Genomic DNA, 26686 nt, shown 5'->3' with positions numbered 1-26686 from the left:
AAGATGACCACAGTGTTTCCTGTTAAAAGTACATGACTTTGAAATGTCTTTTTTTGTTACAGATGTGTAGATATAGTTAAGGCATGATTTCTGGAAAATGCTTCCAAAGAAAGGAAATGCACTGGACAAATAACATGATTAATAGGAATCTAGTAATCAAATAACTGGCCCCATAAGGAATTGCCATCTTTTGCACCTTCAAACACTTTGAAACCAATAAGCATATGAAAAAATGCTGAACATCGTTAATCATTAGGAAAGTGCAAATCAAAGCGATAATAAGGCACCACTTCACATCTATTAGAATGGCTACTATTAAAAAAATCAGAATATAAGTGTTGGTGAAGATATGGAGAAAAAGAACCCTTGTGCACTGTTGGTGCACTTGTCCAGTGCATTTCCTTTCACAGTAGAAATGTGAAATGGTACAATTGCTATAGAAAACTGTAGGGCAGTTCCTTAAAAAATTAAAAATAGAATCACCATGTGATCTCGCAATTCCACTTCTGGGTATATATCCAAAAGAATTTAAAACAGAGTTCCAAAGAGGTATTTGTGCACCCATGTTCAAAGTATCCTTATCCACAGGAATCAAGAAGTGAAAGCAACCCAAGCAGTGTCCATCAATGTGTGAATGGACAAACAAAATGTGGTTTACACGTACAATGTAATATTATTCAGCTGCTACGATATGGATGAATCTTGAAGACATTATACTAAGTAAAGTAAGCCAATTACCCAAAGACAGATACTATATGATACCACTTAATGAGGTACCTAGAGCAGTCACATTCAGAGACAGACAGGAGAACCCCTAGTGGTTGCCAGCATCTGAGGGCAAGGCAAATGGGGAGGAGTTGTTCAGTGGGTATAAGAGTTTCAATTTTGCAAGATGAAAAATTCTGGAGACCCAAGTGAAATGAACATCTGAAAATGATTAAGATGGTAAATTTTACGTGAGGTATATAACCACAATTAAACATTAAAAATAAAAACAGCTTTAAGGATTTCTAGGTGAGGGAGTCTTAGGCCTTATTTTACCATGAAGAAAAATAAATACAACATTCTGAAAACCAATCCTGAATGACTCATAAGTTCACTGTGTATGTAAAGTCCTTTTCATAAGCAACTAAAGGAGCAATTTTTAGTTTTTCAGAATATATTTTAAAAAGCACAAAAGTCTTTTTAAAAAGTCGCATTTGTTGCAAATAAAAACCACAATGAGATATCACCTCACCCCAGTCAGAATGGCTATCATCAACAAGACAAATAGTAACAAGTGTTGGAGAGGCTGTGGAGAAAAAGGAACCCTCATACACTGTTGGTGGGAATGCAGACTGGTGCAGCCATTATGGAAGACAGTGTGGAGTTTCCTCAAAAAATTACGAATAGAATTACCATATGACCCAGCAATCCCTCTCCTGGGTAGCTACCCAAAAAATCTGAAAACATTTATACATAAAGGCAAGTGTGCTACAATGTTCATTGCAGCTTTGTTTACGGTGGCCAAGACATGGAAACAACCAAAATGTCCTTCGATAGATGAATGGATAAAGAAGTTGTGGTATATATACACAATGGAATACTATTCAGCGGTAAGAAAAGATGATATAGAACCATTTGTGACAACATGGATGGATCTTGAGAGTATGATGCTAAGCGAAATAAGTCAGACAGAAAAAGCAGAGAACCATATGATTTCACTGATATGTGGTATATAAACCAAAAACAGCAAGACCAACAAATGAGAAACAAAAACTCGTAGACACAGACAATAGTTTAGTGGTTACCCGAGGGTAAGGGGTGTGGGGGGTGGGAGATGAGGGTAAGGGGGATCAAATATATGGTCATGGAAAGAGAACCGACTTTGGGTGGTGAACACACAATGGGATTTATAGATGATGTAATACAGAATTATACACCTGAAATCTATGTAACTTTACTAACAGTTGTCACCCAATAAACTTTAATGAAAAAAAGAATTGTACACCTGAAATCTATGTAATTTTACTAACAATTGTCACCCCAATAAATTTAAAAAAAAGTCTCATTTGCCTATAAATGTTTTGCCTCAATTCATCAAAGACTTTTTATGGAACTCAGTTGGCAGTGTGGGGGCAGAGCCCCAGAAAGTAGTTTACAGGCTCTCGGCCTCACGTGGAGGAGTGCTGGCTCGGGTAGTAGATGGCCATCAGCTGTGGCTGATTGGCCGTCAGCTGTAGCCAGTTAGCCAATTAGCCGCCAATATAACTGCTGCGGCTACGGAGGAGAGTGGAGGAGAGTGAAAGAGAGTCGTCGGTGGGTTGCAGACAAAACGGACAGCAGGTCGCACGTCTAGTGAACCCAGCCTCCAGTGAGACCGTAGTGGTATGACTCCCCTACCTATGGCTCCGTGGGTGTTCTTTTTTGGCCTCACCATATCCTGCGTTATGTGGGGAGCGGGACCAGAGACCCTGCAGGGTCTCCCACACGACAGCATTGTATAGCTCTCGCTGGATCACTTTGCTGCTCATCTTGGGCAGAGTTTTAAGACTTACTAGATCCTTCAGGTGCACAGCTGGAGCACACGTGACTAATTTGCTCTGCTGTTTCTATATAGTTGTAGCCATTACAGAGTCTCTTTTCATGGTGTTCTCTTCTACAATGTTTTAACTATCGGCATCTGATTAGTCAGTGTTTTACCTCTTGACTCTTATGATCGTTTTCATACTCACTTTAGTGATTACATTTTTGGCTTCTGTCAGAATTTGTAGCCTTGGAGCATAAGTGAAATAACAATTGAACTTAAATAATTGCTTTCCAGATTTTGTGTTGACTATCTAATTCAAATGGTCTTTTTATCTATTTGACTGTCTTACAGAACTATGGGAACATAAAAATACTTCTGGCATTATTAACATGTCTAAATAGGCCCATAAGGCCCCCGGGGAAAGTAAGTATACTGGCAGGTCTCTTAAGCTCCAGGAGTATTGTTTAATAAATTATCAGTTCATTGAATTGGACTACTATATATAGCTTTATAAACATTTGATTTCAAAAACAAAAACAAACCAAAACTAGTTATGAAAAATGTCAGGTACCACTGTTCAAGGTTTTGTACATATAAAAGTGTTATATTAATGAGATATTTCTGACTAGGTTTCATATAGCTAGTGTTGGCGGAGGTGTTAGCATCAAGAATTAGCTAAACAATTTACATACAGCTTCTCAGAAGAACAAGGTACCACACACTGTAATGAGGACTATATTAAGTTGTTGTAAGGGTGTATATATTAATTTCTTATCAAAATGAAAAGAATCCTAAAAAATATTATTTCTCCATATTTAAAACACTCACAGAACTTGGCACTGAAAAAGCTCCAGTAACGAGTGCACTTGGGCCCTTCTCCTCAGGTACAATGGAATGCCAAAATGTGCCTGCAAATGGCAGCCATGTGGAGACAGTTTAAAAATCTAGCTGACTGTATTTTACTGAAAGCAGAATTTTCACCTGTGCATTAAATGGCAGAAGACAATAATCACCCAAAGAACTATAATATCGCTGAAAACATATTTTCAAATAAAACATATATTTCAGTAGTTATATTAAGCACATCAATTTTGAAACTATTATGTGGCTTTGTTAATTTTTATCAGTTTTACTGAGTTTTAATTCACTCATTATAAGTGCAATTCAGTAAGTTTTAGTAAATGTATAGAGTTTTGTAATTACCACCTGTGGGACTGAGTCCCAGAGAGCAGTTTCCAGGCTCGCGGCCTCTAATGGAAAGGTGCTGGCTTGGGTAGTAGATGGCCATCAGCTGTGGTTAATTGATGGACAGCTGTAACCAGTAAGCCAATTAGCCACTGCGCTGGTGGAGGAGTGAGTCGAGTCCAGTCGGTCGGTTGGCAGGCAGAAAAGTGGGCAGTAGGTCGCATGTCATGTGGCTCCAGCCTCCAGTGAGACTATAGTGGTATGACTCCCCTACCTATGGCTCCGTGGGTGTTTCTTTTTGGCCTAGCCATATCCTGCATTCTTATAGTGGGGAGCGGGACCAGAGACCCCGCAGGCCGCCTCGCACGACAAATGGCGGAGCGAGCAGGGTTTCCCGCATGACACCACCATAATCTAATTTTAGAATATTTCCATCTCCCCTAAAACCTCCCTTGTGCCCATTTGCAGTTAATTCCCACTCCTATCCCCGGCTTTAGGCAATCACTGATATGCTTTGCAACTCAATGAATTTGACTTTTCTGGGTATTTCATATCAATGGAATCATATAATATATGGGCTTTCTCATCTAATTTATTCTATTTAGCAAAATATCTTTGAGGTTCATCCATGTTTTATAATGTATCAGTTGTTCATTTCTTTTTAGCTGAATTGTGTTCCATTGTATGACTATGCAACATTTTTTAATGCATTCACCACATGATAGACATTTGGATTGTTTCCAGTTTTGGTCTATTATGAATAAGTTCTTTGTGTGGACATATGGTTTCATTTTTCTTGGGTGGATTCCTTGGAGTGGAATTATTAAATTATATGACAAATTCATGTTTAACATTTTAAGAAATTGCCAAACTTTTCCCCCAAACAGCTGTACCATTTTACATTCCCACCAGCAGTGTATAGGGGAGTTCCATATTCTGCACATTCTTGACAATATTTGGTATGGCATGGGGACAGAGTCCCAGAGAGCAGTTTCCAGGCTCTCGACCTCACATGGAAAGGTGCTGACTCGGTTATTAGATGTTCATCAGCTGTAATCAGATGGCCATCCGCTGTGGCTGGGTGGCCAGCAGCTGTTACCGCTTAGCCATTAACCACTAATATAACTGCCGTAGCTAGTCTTGGGGGTTGGTTGTTGGTTGGCAGAGAAGCGCAGATTGCAGCTAGCAAATGGGGTTGGTTGGTTGGCACAGAAGCAGAAGGCGGATTGCACATCGTGTGGAGCTTGCTTCCTGTATCTCCAATCCAGCTACCAGCAAGACTATAGTGGTATGAATCCCCTATCCATGGCTCCATTGGTGTTCCTTTTTGGCCTCACCATATTCTGCATTCTCATGTGAGGAGTGGGACCAGGAAGCCCACATGACATATAGTCTGTTTTATAGCCTTGTGCATTTTTTATGATAAGTAATGGTCTTTGCCATTCAGTTCCTCTGAATGATTTCTCTCCCAGCTGGGGAAGAGGAGGAAGAAGGAAATTGTGAGGACAGAGCCCCAGAGAGTAGTTTACAGGCTCTCGGCCTCACGTGAAGGGGTACTGGCTCGGGTGGTGAATGGCTGTCGGCTGTGGCTGATTGGCCGTCGGCTGTGGCCGGTTAGCCAATTGGCAGCTGGTATAACTGCTGCGACTACGGAGGACTGCCGAGGATTGCCGAGGAGCCGAGCAGAGCCGAAGAGAGTGGAAGAGGAGAGCCGAGAGAGAGGAACAGAGGAGAGAGTGGAGAAGAGTCATCGGTCGGTCGGTTGGCGGAAAAGCAGACGGCAGGTCAGCGTCCGGTGGGCCCAGCCTCCAGTGAGACCGTGGTGGTATGGCTCCCCTACCTATGGCTCTGTGGGTGTTCCTTGTTGGCCTCACCGTATCCTGCGTTCTTATGTGGGGAGCGGGACCAGAGACCCCGCAGGCTGCCCCGCACGACAAATGGCGGAGCGAGCAAGGTCTCCCGCACGACAGAAATCGAAGATGTTGTCTTTATGGCTGATGGAGCTAGATAGTGCCTTACATTTGGAACAAGAAAATTGGTTTGCTAATAATGTCATCCCTGAATTGAAATGATCAACTGCAGGCTCCCCTCCCTTTTTCCCACCTCCTTATGGTCCCAGCCTGCACAATAAGACCACCTGGGGGAGGGGAAATGCAGGAAGCCATGAGCAGAGAGCAAGGCCCTGGGCACAATGTCCAGGTGAACATCGTAACCAGTAAATGGTGAGGCCGATAGGTCCCAGATGTCGACTTCTCCCTGCTCAGATAAATCCATTTGTACATGCAAAGAGTGTGGAAGGTTGAAATTGGTCCTGTGACATAGTTTCCTTTTGGAGAATGGAGCAGAAATCCCCACTTAGAAACGTGAGCAAAGAGGAATAGAATCTTCCTCAAATTTGTAATCATGATGTTATTTTTTGTACATACATATTTGTAGACATTTATTCTTCATTTTCTAACAATAGAAATGTTGATACTAATACTTTACATGTGCATAAAATTTAACAATATGTAAAACATGACTGCATAAGTTATCTTGTTCCAGTCTCAGCAATAAGACACTGATCTCCCAAAGGGTACGACAAATTGTGAGTACTAGCGCTCTACCCTGAGCCAAGTTTGTGGCTCTCTGTCAGCACACCACCACTGCTTATCTAGGAAGCAGAAACTATCTTTACAAAATTTATAAAATTGCCTGGTGTGACTGTTTACTTTTAAAAGGCAAAACTGTACTTGAAATACAGAATCATAAATTAAACCAACATTATTAAAAATATACTATAACAATACTATTACGTGTACTACCAAAATGAACAGACTGCTTTCACAGTGCCTGAGCAAGTAGAAGTGTACACTTTTTTGACTTATGCATAATATGCTGTTTTATTTCACAACAATGATCTGCATGAAAACGACTTCCTTGAGAAATGCAATTGCATTATTGCCATATAACTACATTGTGACTCAGAGTTCCTAACACCAAGGAAACACATTCCAAATAATTATTCCCATACAACTCTTCTGCAGTTCATCCTTGGTTGTTAGATCCCCACAGTCATTTCATTTTTCCATGTTCTAATAAAGTATTCCCAAACTGGGTCCTTGTAATACTAGAATTCAGAGATAGAACTAGATGGTCTATGAAAAACATATTTCATGCCCAAATAATTTCAGAAAACATTGGGTTAAAACAAGTTTAAATAGGTGCTTTCCTGAGCCTTTATTATGCTACATGCTTGTGAATTTTTAAGAGTGACTATCATATTGTTTCCCAAATTTATTAATTTCAGAACTTTTCTCATGGAATACCTAATAAGATATGTGGGGCATTGGTATTCCCCAGGGAACGTCTTTGAATATATGGCTATATAGAAATATTTGACATCAATTTGTCTAAAAACAACAACAACAAAAACAACAAAAACGGGATAAAGCCACTAAATATGGTGGGGAGTGTTTGATTGTTAAGTCTGATAAGGCAGGTGTTTTCATAGTAAAGATATTAATCAGTAATATTGAGGACAGCAAAACTTGATTACTTACATGTTATCAAGGTATGGTAAGGATAGCCATCACCAAAAATACTGAGAGCATTTATTGACTGTAAAAGTTGAGTCAGAAACTATTGTTATCTCATGTTAATCTTCCCCCAAATCCTACAGAGATAGAAACCATTATCCTCAATTTACCAAAACAAGTTTAGGTAATTATAGTAACTTTTGTAAGATCACTCAGGTAGTAGACGTTGCAGAGCTGGAATTCAAAGCAAAGTTTGCACAACTCTAAACACCAACTGTTTCCTGTACATCTCTATTCTAAAATGTAAATTCTGCCTTGAGTGACTTAATACTCGGTATCTATCAGATATTCAATTAATGGAGATTGCGACCATATACAGTTTAGAACTTTTCAAATAAAAACTGCATAACAGAAAATATTACTCTAATGTTGTCGTTTTTCTTCCAGGGGTTTGGCAATTAGTTTGTACTCAATCCTTGAGAAATGAGAATTCATTGTAAATGAAATTTAATATAGTAACACTTGATAATTCGGCTAGAAAATAAAAACACTTCTCAATTCTGTGAAAAACAAGCTGTGGCATGCAGCTATAAATTCCCCCCATATCAGATTCTTGTACCAGACATCCTGAGGAAACACTTAAGGGGGTGTGTGTGTGTGTGTGTGTGTGTGTGTGTGTTGGTGTGTGTGATTACTTGGAGAAAGACCAATTTAAAACATAACATGGAAAATAATGAAGCAGAAAAGGGTTAATAAAAGTCACCCTGAAGGGGGACACCCAGGCCTGCATCCCCTCCCCAGGAACCATCCAGGCTCATCCCCTAGAAATAAATCAAAATGTCTAAACCCCCCTAAAAAGAGGAGATAAGATCCAATTGGTATTAACTTGTTCTTCACACATGCGCAAACTGTTAAAATCTGTCCATTAGTTGAACTCTGGCTTCATTATAGTACAATTAAAATAAAATGAACATTAAGGCTTGTGCTCCCTCCCCTCATGGATTTTTCTGTATGCATTCTGGGTACGAGTATGTGCAGAAAGAAACTAGTTATATAACTAACATATGTCAATCAAATGATCTCAGTCTAGGGGGAGTCCGGAAAAATGGCGGCGTGAGGTGAGCCTCTGTAAAGCTCCCCTGGAATTTACAAAGAATCGAACAACAAAAACTCCACAAAGGACTCCCTGCACAGCAGACAGGCAAGATGAAGAGGCCCACTACCGACTAAAATCACCTACAGGTGGGAGATTCGCGCCAGTGGAGGGAGGAGGAAAGGGAGAAGTTCGGAGACAGAGCCGCTCGGGCGCAGGATGCAGACCTAGCTCAGTGCTCCGAGCTCGCTGCTTCCCGAAACTACCGCAGCTGCGAGTGAGGGAAGAACTCGGACTGCTAGGGCTCCGCCTGGGCTCCACAAGGCTGAGGGGACAGCATATAACACGGCTGAACCCAACACTCACAGCAGAGACCTCGGAGAAAAGACTGAGGGAAGAATGCTGAAAATGGTGGTTTAAGCCCTCACTGCCGAGCAGAGAACGGAGCCTTAGGCACTGAGACTAGCCGCCCCCTCCCTCCCCTCCCAGAGCTCGCCCCGCCCCCACCTGCCCGGTGCTAGAAACGGAACAGTAGCAGTGTCAGATCAAAACAACAGAAAATTTGCTGTTTTCAGAACTGTGAACCGCAGACACAAATTCACAGCCCAACTAGTTCCAGCAAAGGGGAGGGAGCTGTGGAAGCAGGACCAGCTGTGGTGGTGGTCGCCACCATTGCTCTGGGCCACCTCTCACAACTCACCCTGCCCCTGTCCCCACCTATCTGGGCGGATCCCTGCAGGAGTAAACAGAGCTGCTCCACCACACAGGCTCTGAATCTGTGTAGGAAGAGCTTTGGAACACTCAGAAGCGCTCCACATCCCCCCGGGAGGCAGTGCCCTGTGACCCAGGTGACCTCTTCATAGAAGAGAAGCTTGCCTTCCAGAGAAACCCCCATTGCGAGAGAAGCCAGAACAGTGCAGAGAAAATATAACACTGTGAGAAAGAATAAAAAGCAGCAGTGTCATGCAGGGTGTCATGCAGGGTCTCTGGTCCCGTTCCCCCCATAAGAACACAGGATATGGTGAGGTTAAAAAGGAACACCAACGGAGCCATAGATAGGGGAGTCATACCACTATATTCTCTCTCTGTGCCTGGGTTGGAGACACAGGAAACAGGATCCACATGATCTGCAATCTTCCGTCCACTTCTCTGCCAACCAACCAACCCCACTTGCTAACTGCAATCCGCCATGCTAACTGCAATCTGCGCTTGTAGCTCAGCCACCATCTTCTTGCTAGACCCCATTTATTTGGTAGTGTACCCACGGCAGTTATATTACTGGTCAGTGGCTCACTGGTTACCGCTGACAGCCAACTAGCCACAACTGATGGCCATCCAATCATAGTTGATGGCCATTTACTACCTGAGTGAGCACCTTTCCACGTGAGGGTGAGAGCCTGGAAACTGCACTCCTGGTTCTGTCCTCACAAGCAGTCAGAGAGAAAGTAAAACATTCTATCAACACCTACAGGAAAACAAAAGAAAGACTTCATCCTATCAACCTGTTGCAGAACCCACTCCTGTAGATGCCTAGGAAGAGAAATAATAATTCATTAATTACCGTGGATAATTACGGTAGCAAGACAGCTTAGAAAGAAACTGAAAAGTCTCCATAAATGAATGTAAGACATGGAAATATGTGATTAAATGACAGAGAATTCAAGATTGCAGTTCTGGAAAAACTCAATGAGAAGCAATAAAAAACAGACAGGTAGTTTAATGAACTCAGAAACACAATCAAAGAACAAAATGAACATTTTACCAAAGAGATTGAAATTTTTATAAAGAACCACATAGAATTTCTGGAGGTTAAGAACTCAATAAAAAAAAATGAAGAATGAAATAGCCAGCTTAGGTAATAGAGTTGACAAGATGGAGGAAGAAAATCAGTGAGATCGAAGATAGAAACCTGGAAATGACACAGATGGAAGAAGAGAGAGACTTCAGAGTTAGAAGAAATGAAAGAACTCTATAAAAACTTTCTGACTCCATCAGAAAAAGCAATATAAGAATAATGGGCATACCAGAAGGGGAAGAAAGTGGGAAGGGAACAGAGAGTATATTCAAACAAATAGTCAACAAGAACTTCCCAAACTTGTGAAAGAACTGGATCCTCAATCCAAGAAGCAAATAGAACAGCTAATTACCTCAATCTCAACAGGCCTTCTCCAAGGCACATTATATTGAAGCTGTCAAAAATTAACGACAAAGGAAGAATCCTCAAGGCATCCAGGGAAAAGAAGATGATAACCAACAAAGGAAAGCCTATTAGATTATCATCAGATTTTTCAGCAAAAACTCTACAAGCCAGGAGGGAGTGGAATAAAATATTCAAACTATTGGAAGAAAGAAATTATGAGCCAAGAATAATATATCCAGCAAAGATATCCTTTAGATATGAAGTAGGAATAAAGACCTTTTCAGACATACAGAAGCTGAGGAAATTTTCTACCACATGACCTGCACTACAAGAAATAATGAAGGAGGCTATTCAACCTGAAACAAAAATGCAAAACAATATGAAACCATGAGTAGTATTATGAACACACAGAAGCAGGAAATGGCAACCTCAATACCAAACAGGACACTATACACTTAATACTAACATACAGGGTAAAGAAGGAAAAAAAAAAAAAAAAACCTTAAAAAAAGAGGAAAAAAACAACTTGCTACTGCAGCACAAAAATCAAATCACAGCAAAGATAGGGATAATTTGTGACAAAAAAAACATAAAAGGGGAGAGTATAGGTCTGAAATGTCACAAGGGAGTGGACAAAGTAAGCACACTGAAGAAAACGGATACTCTAATTATGAAACTTTCTTGTGCATAAACTTAACGGTGACCACACACACACAAAAAATAAAAGAACTGAAATACATAACATAGTAAAAGCAGAAACAGAAGGAAAAATCATAGAATACCACCACACTGAAATAATAGACAGCAACAGAAAGGCAAAGAAACAATGGAGACTCTGTCCTACCAGAAAACCAGAGATAGAATGATAGGAAATTCTCATGTATCAATAATCACCCTAAATATAAATGGACGGAACTTACCAATAAAAAGGCACAGAGAGGCAGACTGCATCAAAAAACTAAATCCAACCACATGCTGCCACCAAGAGACACATCTGAGTTACAAGGACAAATATAGAGTCAAAATGAAAGGGTGGAAATTGACACTCCAAGCAAATGGTATTCAGAGAAAAGCAGGTGTACCTATACTGATATCAGATGAAACAGACTGCAGGACAAAAAGGTAACAAGAGACAAAGATGGACATTTCATAATGATATAGGGGACTATACAACAAGAAGACATAACAGTCATCAATATTTATCCCCCCAATCCAGGAGCACCCAAATATACCAAGCAACTAGTAAGAGAACAAAAGGGGGAAATTGACCAAAACACAATTATAGTAGGAGATCTAAATACATCATTGACAGCTGTGGATAGATCATCCAAACAGAAAATAAATGATGAAATATCAGCCCTAAATGACACATTAGACATAATTGACATTTACAGAGCACTTTATTCTAGAACACCAGACTGTACATTCTTTTCTTTTTTACATGGAACATTCTCAAGGATAGTCCATATATTGGGACATAAAACTAGCTTCAGAAAATTTAAGAAGATTAAAATAATCTCAAGCATATTCTCTGATCCCAAGGTTTTGAAATTGTATATCAACTGTAAAAAGAAAGCAGGGAAAACCACAAATATGTGGTGATTAAACAACATACTTTTAAAGAACAACTGGGTCAAAGACGAAGTAAGAGGAGAGATCAAAAGATACTTAGAAACAAATGACAATGAAAATACATCTTACCAAAATGTTTGGAATTCAGTGAAAGCAATTTTAAGATGGAAATTTATATCAATCAAGGCGTATCTCAAGATATAAGAAAAATCCCAGATAAATAACCTTGTGTTACACCTTAAAGAACTAGAAAAAGATGAACATATGAAACCTGAACTGAGCAGATGGAAGGGAATAATAAAAACCAAAGCAGAACTAAATGAAATAGAGAATAAAAACAATAGAAAAAATTGATGCAACAAAGAGCTGGTTCTTTGAAAAGATTAATAAAATTGACAAACCCATGGCTAGACTCACTAAGCTAAAAAGAGAAAAGACACAAATAAACAAAATCAGAAATAAAAGGGCGGAAATTATCATGGATGACACAGAAATACAAAGGATCATCCAGGAACACTATGAAGGACTATATGCCACCAAATTCAATAACCTGGGAGAAATGTACAAGTTCTTAGATACATATAGCCTTCCTAGGCTGAATCACGAAGAATTGGAAAATCTAAATAGACTGATCACCATAAGGAAAGTGAATCAGTCATCTGAAACCTTCCCAAAAGCAAAAGTCCAGATCTGGATGTCTTCACTAGTGAATTCTACCAAACATTCAAATAGGATCTAATACCTGTCATACTCCAACTCTTGAAAAAATTGAATAAGAGACGATACTCCCTAACTCATTTTATGAGGCCAACATTGCCCTGATACCAAAACCTCATAAGGATAACACAAAAAAAAGAAAATTACAGACCAATATCTCTGATGATTCAGATGCAAAAATTGTAAACAAAATTCTAGCAAATCAAATACAATGCATTAAAAAGATTATACATCACGAACAAGTGAGGTTCATCCCAGGGGCACAAGGATGGTTCAACATATGCAAATCGATCAATGTGATACACCACAGAAACAAAATAAAGAACAAAAATCATAGGATTATATCAATAGATGCAGAAAAAGCGTTTGACAAGATAATATCCTTTTATGATTGAAACACTTAATAAAATGGGTATAGAAGGAAAATGTCTCAACATAATCAAGGCCATATATGACAAACCCTCAGCTAATATCATAATTAACTGTGAAAAACTGAAGCCCTTTGCTCTTTGTTCAGGAACAAGACAGGGCTGTCCCTATCACCTTTGCTTTTCAACATAGTATTGGAAGTCCTCACCAGAGCAACCAGGCAAGAGAAAAAAAAAAATTGAAGAAAACACAAAGAAATGGAAAGATATTCCTTGTTCTTGGCTGAAAGAATCAACATAGTTAAAATGGCCATACTACCCAAAGCAATATATAGATTTAATGCAATCCCCATCAAAATCCCAAAGACATTTTTTAAAGCAATAGAACAAAAAAAATCGTCAGATTTGTATGGAACCACAAAAGATCAGAAGTAGGCAAAGCAAATCTTAGAAAAAAGAACAATGCTGGAGGTATCTCCCTGACTTCAGCTTGTACTACAGGGCAGCAATAATCAAAACAGTATGGTATTGGAAGAAAAACAGGCACACAGACCAAAGGAATAGAATTGAGAACTCAGAAATAAACTCACATAAATATGGACAGATAACATACAAAACCAAAAACATACAATGGAGAAAAGAAAGCCTCTTTAATAAACCAAGTGCTAAAACCAAGTGCTTAAACCAAGTGCTAAAGAATGAAACTAGACTGCTATCTGTCACCGTGTACCAAAATTAACTCAAAATAGATCAAAGACCTAAACGTAAGACCTGAAACAATAAACTGAATGAAAGAAAACAGGTACTAAACTTACGAACCTTGGTTTCAAAGAGCATTTTACGAATTTGACACCAAAGGCAAGGGAAGTAAAAACTAAAATAAATGAATGGGACTATATCAAACTAAAAAGCTTCTGCACAGCAAAGAAAACGTCGACAAAATAAAGAGGCAACCAACTGAATGGGAGAAGATTTTTGCAAACAACATCTCCAATAAGGGGCAAATTCAAAATATATAAGGAACTCATACAACTCAACAACAACCAAAAACAAACAATCGAATTAAAAAATGGGCAGAGGACCTGAAGAGACATTTCTCCAAAGAAGACATGCAAATGGCCAATAGACATGAAAAAGTGTTCAACATCACTAATATCAGAGAAATGCAAATAAAAACCACAGTGAGATATCACCTCACACCAGTTAGAATGGCTATCATCAACAAGACAAATAACAATTGTTGGAGAGGCTTTGAGAAAAAGAAACCCTCATACACTATTGGTGGGAATGCAGATTAGTGCAGCTGCTATGGAAGGCAGTGTGGAGGTTCCTCAAAAATTTAAGAATAGAATTACCATATGACCCAGCAATTCCTCTCCCGGGTATCTACGAAAAAAATATGAAAACATTTATTCGTAAAGATATATGTGCTCCAATGTTCATTTCATCTTTATTATGGTAGACAAGGCATGAAACAACCAAAGTGTCCTTGGATAGATGAATGGATAAAGAAGTTGTGATATATATATATATATATATATATATATATATATATATATATATATATATATAATGGAATACTATTCTGCCATAAGAAAAGGTGAAATAGTACCATAGGAGACAACATTGGTGGATCTTGAGCTAATTATGCTGAGTGAAATAAGTCAGAAAAAGTTGAGAACCATATGATTTCACTGATATGTGGTATATAAAACTGAAAAGAACAAGACAAACAAATGAAGAAACAATACCAGAGGGCACGGGATGAGGGGGAGTGGTAGATGAGGGTAAAGGGGATCCAATATATGGTGATGGAAAAAGAACTGACTCTGGGTGGTGAACACACAATATGATATATAGATGATGTAATACAGAATTGTACACCTGAAATCTATGTAACTTTACTAACAATTGTCACCCCAACAAACTTCAATTAAAAAAAAAAATTCCAAAGATTCAAGGAATAAAACTTGCAAGGCAGTTCCTCAGGAAAGGCTGCTCTGGCTACAGTTTAAAATGGTTCCACTTATGTCAACTTTCATACTATGAAAGAAAAAGAAAAAAACAACCAGTGTACTGAGAAAGAAAAATGGGAGGAGAACCTATTATGGAGTATGGTCAGGAAAGCTCTCTCTGAGGATGCAACATATAAACCCAGTCCCAAAAGATGGAAAGGAGCTGACTATAGTGGGTATGTAAAGTGGGTATGAGAGGGTATTTGGGATATTCACAATAACTTATAGAAGAGTCCTGATGTGGGACTAAGGAGCCTGTCTGGAGCCTGAGACAGACACAGAGTGAAAAGGAAGAGGTGGTACAGGGGAACATTGGCCAGATTAATAGGGCCTTGGGCATTGTGAGCTGAGTTTTTAATTTATGTACAATGGGAATCTACATTAACGTTTTAAAGATGAAAGTTACGTGATCCAATTTAGGTACTAAGACTTTTATTTTGGTTTCTGTGTGGAAAACTGGCTGGAGTCGGGGAGAGACTAGTTAGCATGTTGTTGCCATAATTATAAACTCTATAGTGAGAAGCTCAAGTGACCAAAACCAGTGAATGGTTGTAGAGAGAGAGAGAGGTAAGTGATTCCAGATATATTTTAAGGGAATAATTTACATAACTTATTGATGGATTGTATATGATGGGTAAGGAAAGGTAGTCCTCAAGAGTGATCACTAGGTTTCTGATTGGAGGAATTAGAAACACAATGGAAGTGCTGAGGGATTGGGGTCATGCTTAGAGGAAGAAACAAATGTTTCCACTTTGGAAAAACTACTTTGAGATATATGTGAAGATATTTAAATGGAAAAGTCAAATAAGCAGTCACCCATGTGAGTCTGGAGGTCAGAGGAGTGTTATGAGCTAGAATGATAAATTTAATAGGCATTCTGTTGTAGTTGATATTTAAGACATAAAATGATATGAAATCACCTAGATTATGTTGAGAAGAGCACCAACGATCTAATCTTCAAGAAAGCCAACAAAGAAGATTAAGGAGGAGCCATGAAGGTGGAAGGAAAAAAAAACAGGAGAGGGTGGAGTCCTCGGAGCTAAGAGAAGAGACTGTTACTGGTAGGGGAAAAAAACAACTGTGTTGAATACTGCTGAGCGGTTGTATAAGACACAGATAGGGAAGTTTCCATTGCATAGAACAATATAGAAGTCAGTGACCTTGACAAGACTGGGTGGCATGATCAAGGCTAGAGCTAGACTAGATTTACTTTGAGTAAAGTTGAATTGAGGAGGGCAACATGATGTGTCTGTACATACAATACATTGAGTGGTGGCTGGACAGAGAATCAAAGAATGATTTCTACACTGATGGAGAATAATCCAGGAGAAAGGAAGAGATAGTGATTCAAGAGATAGCGGATAACAGAAAACAATGTCTAGAGAACACAAAAAGGGATGGGCACCAAACCACAGTTGAAGAGGTTGTTCTTTGGTATGAGGAATGCATTAATTTTCTAGGGCTGCTATAATAAGGTACCACAGACTGGGTGGTTTAAACAGCAGCAATTCATTTTACCCAGTTTTTGGAGGCTAAAAGTCAAGATCAAGGTCTTACTCAGCTGGGTTGGTTCCTTCTGAGGGCAATAAGGGAAGGGCCTCTCTCCTTGGCCTGCAGATGGCCATCTTCTCTTTACATCTTCACATGATCCTCCCTCTGTGCATGCCTGTCTCTGCTCAAATGTCCTTTTATGAGGACACCAGTCATGTTGCTTTCAGGCCAACCATAATGAACTCATTTTAACTTAATTATCTCTGTAAAGATTCTGTCTTCAGATAGTCATTGTCTTAGTCCATTTGGGTTTCTATAACGAAAATACCATAGATCTAACTTACACATGGAATCTAAAAATAAAAACAAATACAACTCCCGACCCTGAAAACTGAACTTATAGACACAGAGAACAGATTGGTGGTTGCCAGAGCTGAGGGGTGGGGAGGACAAAATGGGTGAAGGTCGTCAAAAGGTACAAACTTTCAGTTATAAGATAAATAAGTCCTAAGGATATAATGTACATCATGACTATTGTTAACAATAATGTATTATATATTTGAAAGTTGCTGAGAGAATAGATCTTAAAAGTTCTCATCACAAGAAAAAAATTTGTAACTGTGTGGTGGTAACACGTTTCTCCGAAAATAAGACATAGCTGGATAATCAGCTCTAATGAGTCTTTTGGAGCAAAAATTAACATAAGACCCGGTCTTATTTTACTATAAGACTGAATCTTTATAATATAATATAATATAATATAATATAGTATAGTATAGTATAGTATAGTATAGTATAGTATAGTATAGTATAATATAATATAATATAATATAACATAATACCCGGTCTTATATTAATTTTTGCTCCAAAAGACGCATTACAGCTGATTGTCTGGCTAGGTCTTATTTTCAGGGAAACATGGTAGATGTTAGTTAAACTTCTCATGGTTATCACTTAATAATATATACATATATCAAATAATTATGGTGTACACCTAGAAATAAAACAATGTTATATGTCAATTATATCTCAACAAAAATAAAGAGAAGCAAAACAAGAGAGAAAATATATGAAAATTAGAAAATAATTATGGGAGGCTCAACCTCAAAATCATAGAAGTTTCAGATGTACCACAACCAAAAAAATAAAGATAAAAAAATAGGGGAGGAAATTTTAATAGGATACTTCAAGAAAATTTTATGTTAAGAAAAATATTTGCTTTTTGATTTTAAGGGTTTACTAAATATCAAGCCAAAAAAAGAGAGAGAGATCCACATTATACAATGAACGTTACATCCTTGTTTCCCCTCCTGGTCCAAGCTACCTTATACAATAACTAAGACATCATCTAAGCATAAGAAGCCTTTCTGTTCCTGGGCCATCTTTTATCAAATATTCAACACCCCCGTGCAACACTTAATACTCTCCAAGCCTTCCTATTGCACTTAGAATACATTCAAAGTTCTGTTTCTGACTTACAAGTCTGCCCATGGCTAGGCCCTCAATTAAGTCTTCAGTCTTCTTGCTGCCCACACTCTCCCTTCAGCCACAATGGCTTTCTTGCTGATCCCTGGGCATGCCACGCTCAGGACTTGCTTTTGCCATTGGCATGGAATGATTTTTTTCCTATATATTTACGTGTCTTCCCCCACACTTTTACTCAGGTTTCTATACAATATAACCTCTTTTGGTACTTCATTTTGATTTTCATTGATATTACAATCTAAATTTTACTTCCCTTGTTCTTTCTTCCTTTATTTTCCATTACTTCAAAGCACCTATTATTAATGGAATAAATATAGACTTTTATAATATATTGTCTTTATAAAATATAAGCTCCATGCTGGAAGAAACATTGTTTAGTTTGTTGTTGTGACTGATATCTAGAACAGTGCTTGGAAAGAGTAAGCACATAATACAATTTTACTGAATTAAATTAATAAAACAAATAAAATTGTAGATATTTTCCATCTGTTTTCATCTATACCTAGAATTTTGTCTTCCGCAATCCTATTTTTTTAAAACTCTTGGCCAAACCAGAAATTATTTTTATTTTTTAAAATAAGTTCATAGAGAGGAGTCCAATAGATTCTACATATAACTACCCAAAGTGGGAGGAATATTAAAGCAGATGTTACTAAGGGAAGCCTGGAGGAGCATGGTCTGAGGAGTTTTCATATAGGACTCTAGGAAAGTGGGAGGATCTCAGTGGGAAACAAGTGTGTGTGTCACTGGGAGACTTAAATCCTGGAGGTTTATTTTGCTAATGAACTTGTCTTCAAATTTAGCTCAGAATTATTTGAGTTCCCAATCTTCTGGGCTTGGACAGTGAAAATGTTAGCAGTGGCCTTTGTTCTGGAAAGTGTAGGAAGCCAAGGGCCTATGGTTGATGTTGCTTTCAGGAAGCCCGGTGCATTGGGGATTCAGAAAAAAATTAAATTTCATTTGGAGAAATTAAAAAATTGTGACTTTCTTATTTCTTATCTAAGAAGTAAAGCTCACACTTCCTACAAATAAAATGTTTTACCCATTCAATGTAACAGAAATAAAAATAATTGCAGATCTACCAGAATTTTTGACCCCACATTCAAAGTAGCAAGGATAAATAATCCAGATGCTGCAGGGACAATTATCAAACACAAGACATAATCTCCATGGAAATAAAACATACACAACTCAGAAAAGATAGCATAGGCTGAGAGCCTTAAACATTTGTTTTTCACAGTCCTGGAGGCTGGGAATTCCAAAATCAAGGCGCTGGCAGATCTGGTGCCTGATAAGAGACTGTTCTCCAGTTCCTGGGGCAAGGGAGCTCTCTCGGGTCTCTTTTAAAAGGGCACTAATCCCATTAATGAGGGCTCTGCCCTCATAGGTTAATCACCCCTCAAGTCCCTGCCTCTAAACACCATCACATTGGGGATTAAGTTTCAGCATGAATTTAGGAGGAGGACACAGACATTCAGTCTATAGCGCTCACATTCTGAGGTACTGGGAGTTAGGACTTCAACATTGGGATTTTGGAGGGGGACATAATTCAACCCATAAGAAGGAAAAACATTTTTTTTCTACTGTAACATAAAGGAGGAAAGATTGGGCAGAGCCGGGTAGCCACACAGAGTTGGTGGTTGAAGGATGAGGAGTGCCTAATGTGTGGCTTTAGAGTCTCAGTGAAACAAGTATGGGTAGGAGATTAGAAAAGAGAAGGTGAAGGGATTGGCAAGTGCAAATTAGTAGTCAAATATACTCACAGGGATACGAAATACAGTATGAGGAATATGATCAGCAATGTAAAGATTATGTAACGTATCAGATGGGCACAGGACTTATCGGGGGAATCGCTTCATGGACTGTGTAGATGCCTGATCAATGAGCCACACACCTGTAGCTGAAGTAGAATAATATTGAATGTCAATTGTAGATAAATATATATACATAGGGTGCCAAAAAATGTACACACATTTTAAGAAAGGAAAAAAAACCTGTGTTAATTGTAATACTCAATATATACTGATCACAAAAGATGAATATAAGTCACGTTTGACTTCTGCTATTACAGGAGGTGCTCAAAGTGGTTACTAGACACTTCTGATTATGGCAAACTACTGCTTGAGCATAGATAACATCGCTTAAAATGTGTATACATTTTTTTGGCACCCCTGCTATATATTAAGGGATATAAAGCACAACACAGGGAAGATAGTCAATAGTATTGTAACAGCAATATACAATGTCAGAGGGGTACTAGTTTGGGGGTGGTTATCACTTTGTGAGGGGTGTAAATTCTAACTATTATGTTGCTTTGTACACCTGAAACTAATAAACTCATTTTTAAATTTTTTTTAAAAGGGAAAGGAATTTTGAAAAAAAACAACAGCTCTGTAGAAGAAAAAATAACGAGAGAGATAGAGAAAAAAAAAATTTGAAGCAATTGCCTGAGTGAAACATAGTAGAAGAAACATAGTAGAAGTCCTGAGCTATGATAAGAGCCCTTTTCAGTTTTGTGGTCATGAATTTAAAGTGAAAGCATCCAGTTTGGTTTGTAATTTCCCCCAGCGACATGCAGCTGCCCAAGAAGGCAGAATAAAGCAGATGGGATTTTATGAAGCAAGTGTCACTCACCACAAGGAATTAAAATAACATGCATTTATGAGACAGGTTTAAAATAACACAAACATTTAGATACAATCTATCACTCTCTTCACGAAATGTTAATTGATACCAATTACACCTCTATATTTTTCTGGTTTTCTCTGAACTTGGATAAATCAGTTTCCACTAAATCTTCTCTTAGAATCCAAGACTTTCTATGGTCCGTGTCACATCACCCGGCTTCAGAATAGCTGAACTTGACAAGTAGACCCTCTAGGTTAGAGTCGGGTTTTCACAAGTGAGCCCAAGGGAGGACAAAAGTTTGCCCGAGAGCCAGAAGACCAAGCCAAGGCTCCTAACTGGTGAAGCACTCAAAATTCATTGACTTTCATGTTTATGTATAACTAGGGAGCTAAAGAAAAGTTACAACGGTTTGCATTCATAGCCTCAAAGTAAATTTATTTATTCATTCAGCAAATATCTACAGAGTGCTCAATACATACAGATATTGTTTTCATGCTGGAGGTAGTGAACAAGATCTCTGCATATGGCATTTAATAGAGGAGAAGAAAGGAAGCTGTATGAGGTAAGCAAACTTTTAATATAATTTTATGTGGGTATAACAGTATGCATAATCAAGGGTTGAGGTGGGTGGATAGGGTGACTGTGTGAACTCATGAGCTGTGCATTTGGGTGGAGTGAGACAGAGCAGGAGGGAGGAGCACCCACAGCCCTACAAAGCCCAGAGCATCACTCTCTATAATCATTGTTTGCTGAAATGCAGATTGAATGATGGTAAATCTGCCTCATGGGGACTCTACTTCCTAGTATGCAGTGATTTGCATACAAAGTTTGACTAATCATTGCTATATTAGAAACATTCCAATGATGTAAAAGTTATGTTATTAAATTATTAGTGACTGCACACGTATTGTTTCCACTGTCTCAGTTGATTCCTCTATTATTTGAAATTTCAGTAACTGTTTATAACTTTGTCATAAGCAAAGTTTATAGAAACCTTGAAGACACACAGACTCTCAGTTGTTACCAATAACTGATAGACACTAAAATGGTGCTCTCTACATCATTACAACTGCTCATGTGCTTTAGTATGTAGCTGATGCTTATTATAACACAGATATTTCCTTATCAGAGTATTATCACATGAGCTTTTCTCAAATATAAGTCCTCATCTCCGCCAAGTCACCATGGTATAATAGCTAAACAACTTTGGTATTAAAAGGTAGAGACATTTAAGGAGGGAAATAAGATCACATTTTAGAAGGAAGCTTCCCATACAAATGGCATATATGTAAATATATGTCCATGTCCAGAAATTCTGCACTTCCACTTATTTCAAGATATTTAGAAATACAGAGAGGGCAGTTTTCATTAAGATAAGTAAATATCAAGTATGCTACCTTATTCAGGTGATGTTTTGTATATGAAGTATTTTGCATCTGGTTATTTGCCAAGTAGTTGGAAATATGCTGCTGTTGATTTAATTTCTGTCATGAACAATGCCCACTAGAAATAGTCAGTTCTGGCAGTTTCTAAGCATCACAGTGGATCATCAGCCTCCTTTTCCCCCAGTAAACGACTGAAAAGTAGATCAACTGCTCAATCAGAGGTGACTTGGGAAGTTTGTAAGTTGATACCATGAAAACAGTTGGTCAGTCAGTTACTGGTTCAGTATGTTTTCCTCTACAGAATGTCTTACTTTCCCTGGTCAACTCTTGGTCAAGAGGTGAAACATATGGCAACTGGTTAGGCCATTAGCTATTTTTTAGCAAAGGTAAAATAGACTCAACATTATCTTCAAAAGTGTTTAACAACAGAATAATTGGGGACAATATAGCTGATGTTACATTTATGCTATGACAGAGTCCCATCTTTACCTAGCAGACAATAATAAGACTATAATGCAACATCCTAGAAGCCTTTGCTGTCTTTGATTTTATGATAATTTTATTGTGATATAATTTATAAACCACAAAATTTACCCTTTTATAGTGTACAATTCAGTAGCTCTTAGGGTATTCACAGATATGGTATATTCATAGTATATTCTAATTTTAGATTTATAACTTCCTAAAGAAACCTCATACACATTAGCCCCTCCCAGCCTCTGACAATTTTCTGTCTGTATGAATTTACCTATTCATTATTATTTTATTTTCTTGTCTGTAATTATATGTCTTCCTGATTGATCGATCATTTTATCACTATAAAATGTCCCTTACCTCTAGTAACAATTTTTATCTGGAGTTTATTTTGTTTGATATAAGTATAGACACTCCACTTTTCGTTTGATTACTATTTTCAAACTATATCTTTTACCACCCTTTTATTTTCAACCGATTTGTGTTTTTGAACCTAAATTGTGTCTCTTGTGGATAGCATACAGTTAGATCCTGATTTTAAAATTCATTTTTAGAAACCTTTCTGCCTTTTGATTGGTTTGTTTCAATTTTCAGTTAACATAATTATTGATAAGATTTATTTCTGTCATTTTGCTGTGCATTTTCTTCAAATTTTCTATCCCTTCACCAGTTTACTCCTCATCAGTACCTTCTTTTAGGTTAAATAGATGTTTCTTATTGTACAATTTTAATTCATTTCTGTTACTATATTTTTGGAGTTATTTTCTTAGTGGTTTCCCTAGAGATTACAATTAGCATGCTAACTTTAAATGTATTTATTTCAGTAGTCTACAAAATCTTTGCTGCAATAATAGCACTCTTTCCTCCCCTCTTTTTGTCATATTATCATTAACATTACAATTTTATACCTTATAAGCCCATTAATATGTTTTTATATTATTGCTTTATGCAATTGTCTTTTTCAGATAGGATTATAAAAGCCATGCAAAACCACACTTATACTGTTTTATATGTTTACCTCTGTGGTTACCTATACCAATACTCTTTGTTTCTTCACATGGATTTGAGTTACTATTTGATTTCTGTCATTTCAACCTAAAGAATTCACTTTAGTGTTTCTCGTAGAGCAGGACTATTAAGGATGAATTTTGTTTTTGTTTACCTGGGAATATCTTAATGTCTCGTACTTTTTGAATAATAGTCTTACCAGATATGGAATTCTTGTTGACAGTTTTCTTTCAGAACTTTAAATGTACGATCCCATTGCCTCATGCCCTCAAAAGTTTCTGATCAGAAGTTATCTGTCAATCTTATTGAGGATCCCTTGTACCGAATGAACATTTTTCCTTCTGGCTGCTCTAAGATCTCTTTTTTTTTTGTCTTTGTTTTTTGACTGGCTATGAATCTTGAGGCATAAATCTCTTTGAGTTTATAGTATTTGGAATTGGTTGAGCTTCTTTGATGATTAGATTAATATTTTTATGAATTTGGAAAGTTTCCACCCATTTTTTTAAATTAATGTTTATTGGGGTGACAATTGTTAGTAAAGTTACATAGATTTCAGGTGTACAATTCTGTATTACATCATGTATAAATCCCATTGTGTGTTCACCACCCAGTCAGTTCTCCTTCCATCAACATATATTTGATCCCCTTTACCCTCATCTACCACCCCCCTCACCCCATACCCTATGGTAACCACTAAACTAGTGACCGTGTTTATGAGTTTTTGTTTCTTATTTGTTGGTCTTGTTCTTTTGTTGTTTTTAGTTTATATACCACATATCAGTGAAATCACATGGTTCTCTGTTTTTTCAGTCTGATTTATTTCACTTAGCATTATAATCTCAAGATCCATCCATGTTGTCACAAATGGTCCTATTTCATCTTTTCTTACAGCCGAATAGTATTCCATTGTGTATATATACCACAACTTCTATATCCATTCATCTATCGAAGGACATTTTGGTTGTTTCCATGTCTTGGCCACTATAAATAAAGCTGCAGTGAACATTGGAGCACACTTGTCTTTATGTATAAATGTCTTCAGATTTTTTTGGGTAGATACCCAGGAGAGGGATTGCTGGGACATATGGTAATTCTATTCATAATTTTTTGAGGAACCTCCACACTGCCTTTCATAACAGCTGCACCAGTCTGCATTCCCACCAACAGTGTATGAGGCTTCCTTTTTCTCCACAGCCTCTTTAACACTTGTTACTATTTGTCTTGTTGATGATAGCCATTCTGACTGGGGTGAGGTGATATCTCATTGTAGTTTTAATTTGTATTTCTCTGACGATTAGTGATGTTGAGCATTTTTTCATATGTCTATTTGCCATTTGTATGCCCTCTTTGGAGAAATGTCTCTTCAGGTCCTCTGCCCATTTTACAATTGGGTTGTTTGTTTTTTTGTTACTGAGTTGTATGAGTTCCATATATATTTTGTATATTAGCCCCTTATCGGAGGCACTGTTTGCAAAAATCTTCTCCCATTCAGTTGGTGGCCTCCTTATTTTGTCGATGGTTTCTTTTGCTGTGCAGAAGCTTTTAAGTTTCATATAGTCCCATTCACTTTTTTTTTTTTTTTTTTTTTTTTTTTTTTAGCTTTTACTTCCCTTGCCTTTGGAGTCAAATTCATAAAATGCTCTTTGATCCATAAGTTTAGTACCTACGTTTTCTTCTACGCAGTTTATTGTGTCAGGTCTTATGCTTAAGTCTTTGATCCATTTTGAATTAATTTTGGTACATGGTGACAGATAGCAGTCCAGTTTCATTCTTTTGCACGTGGCTTTCAAATTCTGCCAGCACTATTTATTGAAGATGCTGTCTTTTCTCCATTGTATGTTTTTTGCTTCTTTGTCAAAAATCATCTGTCCATATATACGTGGTTTTATTTCTGCATTCTCAATTTTATTCCATTGGTCTATGTGTCTGTTTTTCTGCCAATACCATGCTGTTTTGATTATTGTAGCCCTGTAGTACAAGCTAAAGTCAGGGAGTGTGATACCTACAGTAGCATTCTTTTTTCTTAAGATTGCTTTGGCTATTCGGCGTCTTTTGTGGTTCCAAACAAACCTGATGATTTTTTGTTCTATTTCTTTAAAAAATGCCATTGGGATTTTGATGGGAATTGCATTAAATCTGTATATTGCTTTGGGTAATATGGCCATTTTAACTATGTTGATTTTTCCAATTAGCATGCAATGTCTTTCCATTTGTTTGTGTCTTCTTCTTCTTTTAAAAATGTCTTATAGTTTTCAGTATATAGGTCTTTCACATCCTTGGTTAAGTTTATTCCTAGGTATTTCATTCTTTTTGCTGCAATTGCAAAAGGAATTGCTATTTTTCATTTCTTTTTCTTTGATTTCATTGTTAGTTTATAGGAATGCAGTGGACTTTTGTGCGTTGATTTTGTAGCCAGCAACTTCATTATATTCGTTGATTGTTCCTTTCTTTTTTTTTCCCGTTGATTGTTTCTAATAGCTTTTTGGTGGAGTCTTTAGGGTTTTCTATATATAGCATCATGTCATCTGCAAAGAGTGATAATTTAACTTCTTCATTCCCTATTTGGATCCCTTTTATTTCTTTCTCTTGCCTGATTGCTCTGGCAAGGACTTCCAACACTATGTTGAAAAGCAGAGGTGATAGGGGACAGCCCTGTTGTGTTCCTGAACGTAGAACAAAGGGCTTCAGTTTTTCACCATTAATTATGAGATTAGCTGAGGGCTTGTCATATATGGCCTTTATTATGTTAAGGTATTTTCCTTCTATACTTATTTTGCTAAGTGTTTTAATCATAAATGGATGTTGTATCTTGTCAAATGCTTTTTCTGCATCAGTTGATAAAATCATATGATTTTTGTCCTTTATTTTGTTTATGTGATGTATCACATTGATGGATTTGCTTATGTTGAACCATCATTGTGTCCCTGGAAGAAACCCACTTGGTCGTGATGAATAATCTTTGTAATGTATTGCTACATTCGATTTGCTAGAATTTTGTTTAGGATTTTTGCATCTGTATTCATCTGAGATATTGTTCTGTAGTTTTCTTTTTTTGTGTTGTCCTTACCAGGTTTTGGTATCAGGGTAATATTGACCTC

This window comes from Rhinolophus sinicus, chromosome 7 (genome assembly GCF_057876585.1).
Source record: "Rhinolophus sinicus isolate RSI-liver-muscle chromosome 7, RSI-T2T, whole genome shotgun sequence".
Taxonomy (NCBI): Eukaryota; Metazoa; Chordata; class Mammalia; order Chiroptera; family Rhinolophidae; genus Rhinolophus; species Rhinolophus sinicus.
This window is presented reverse-complemented; position numbering follows the sequence as displayed.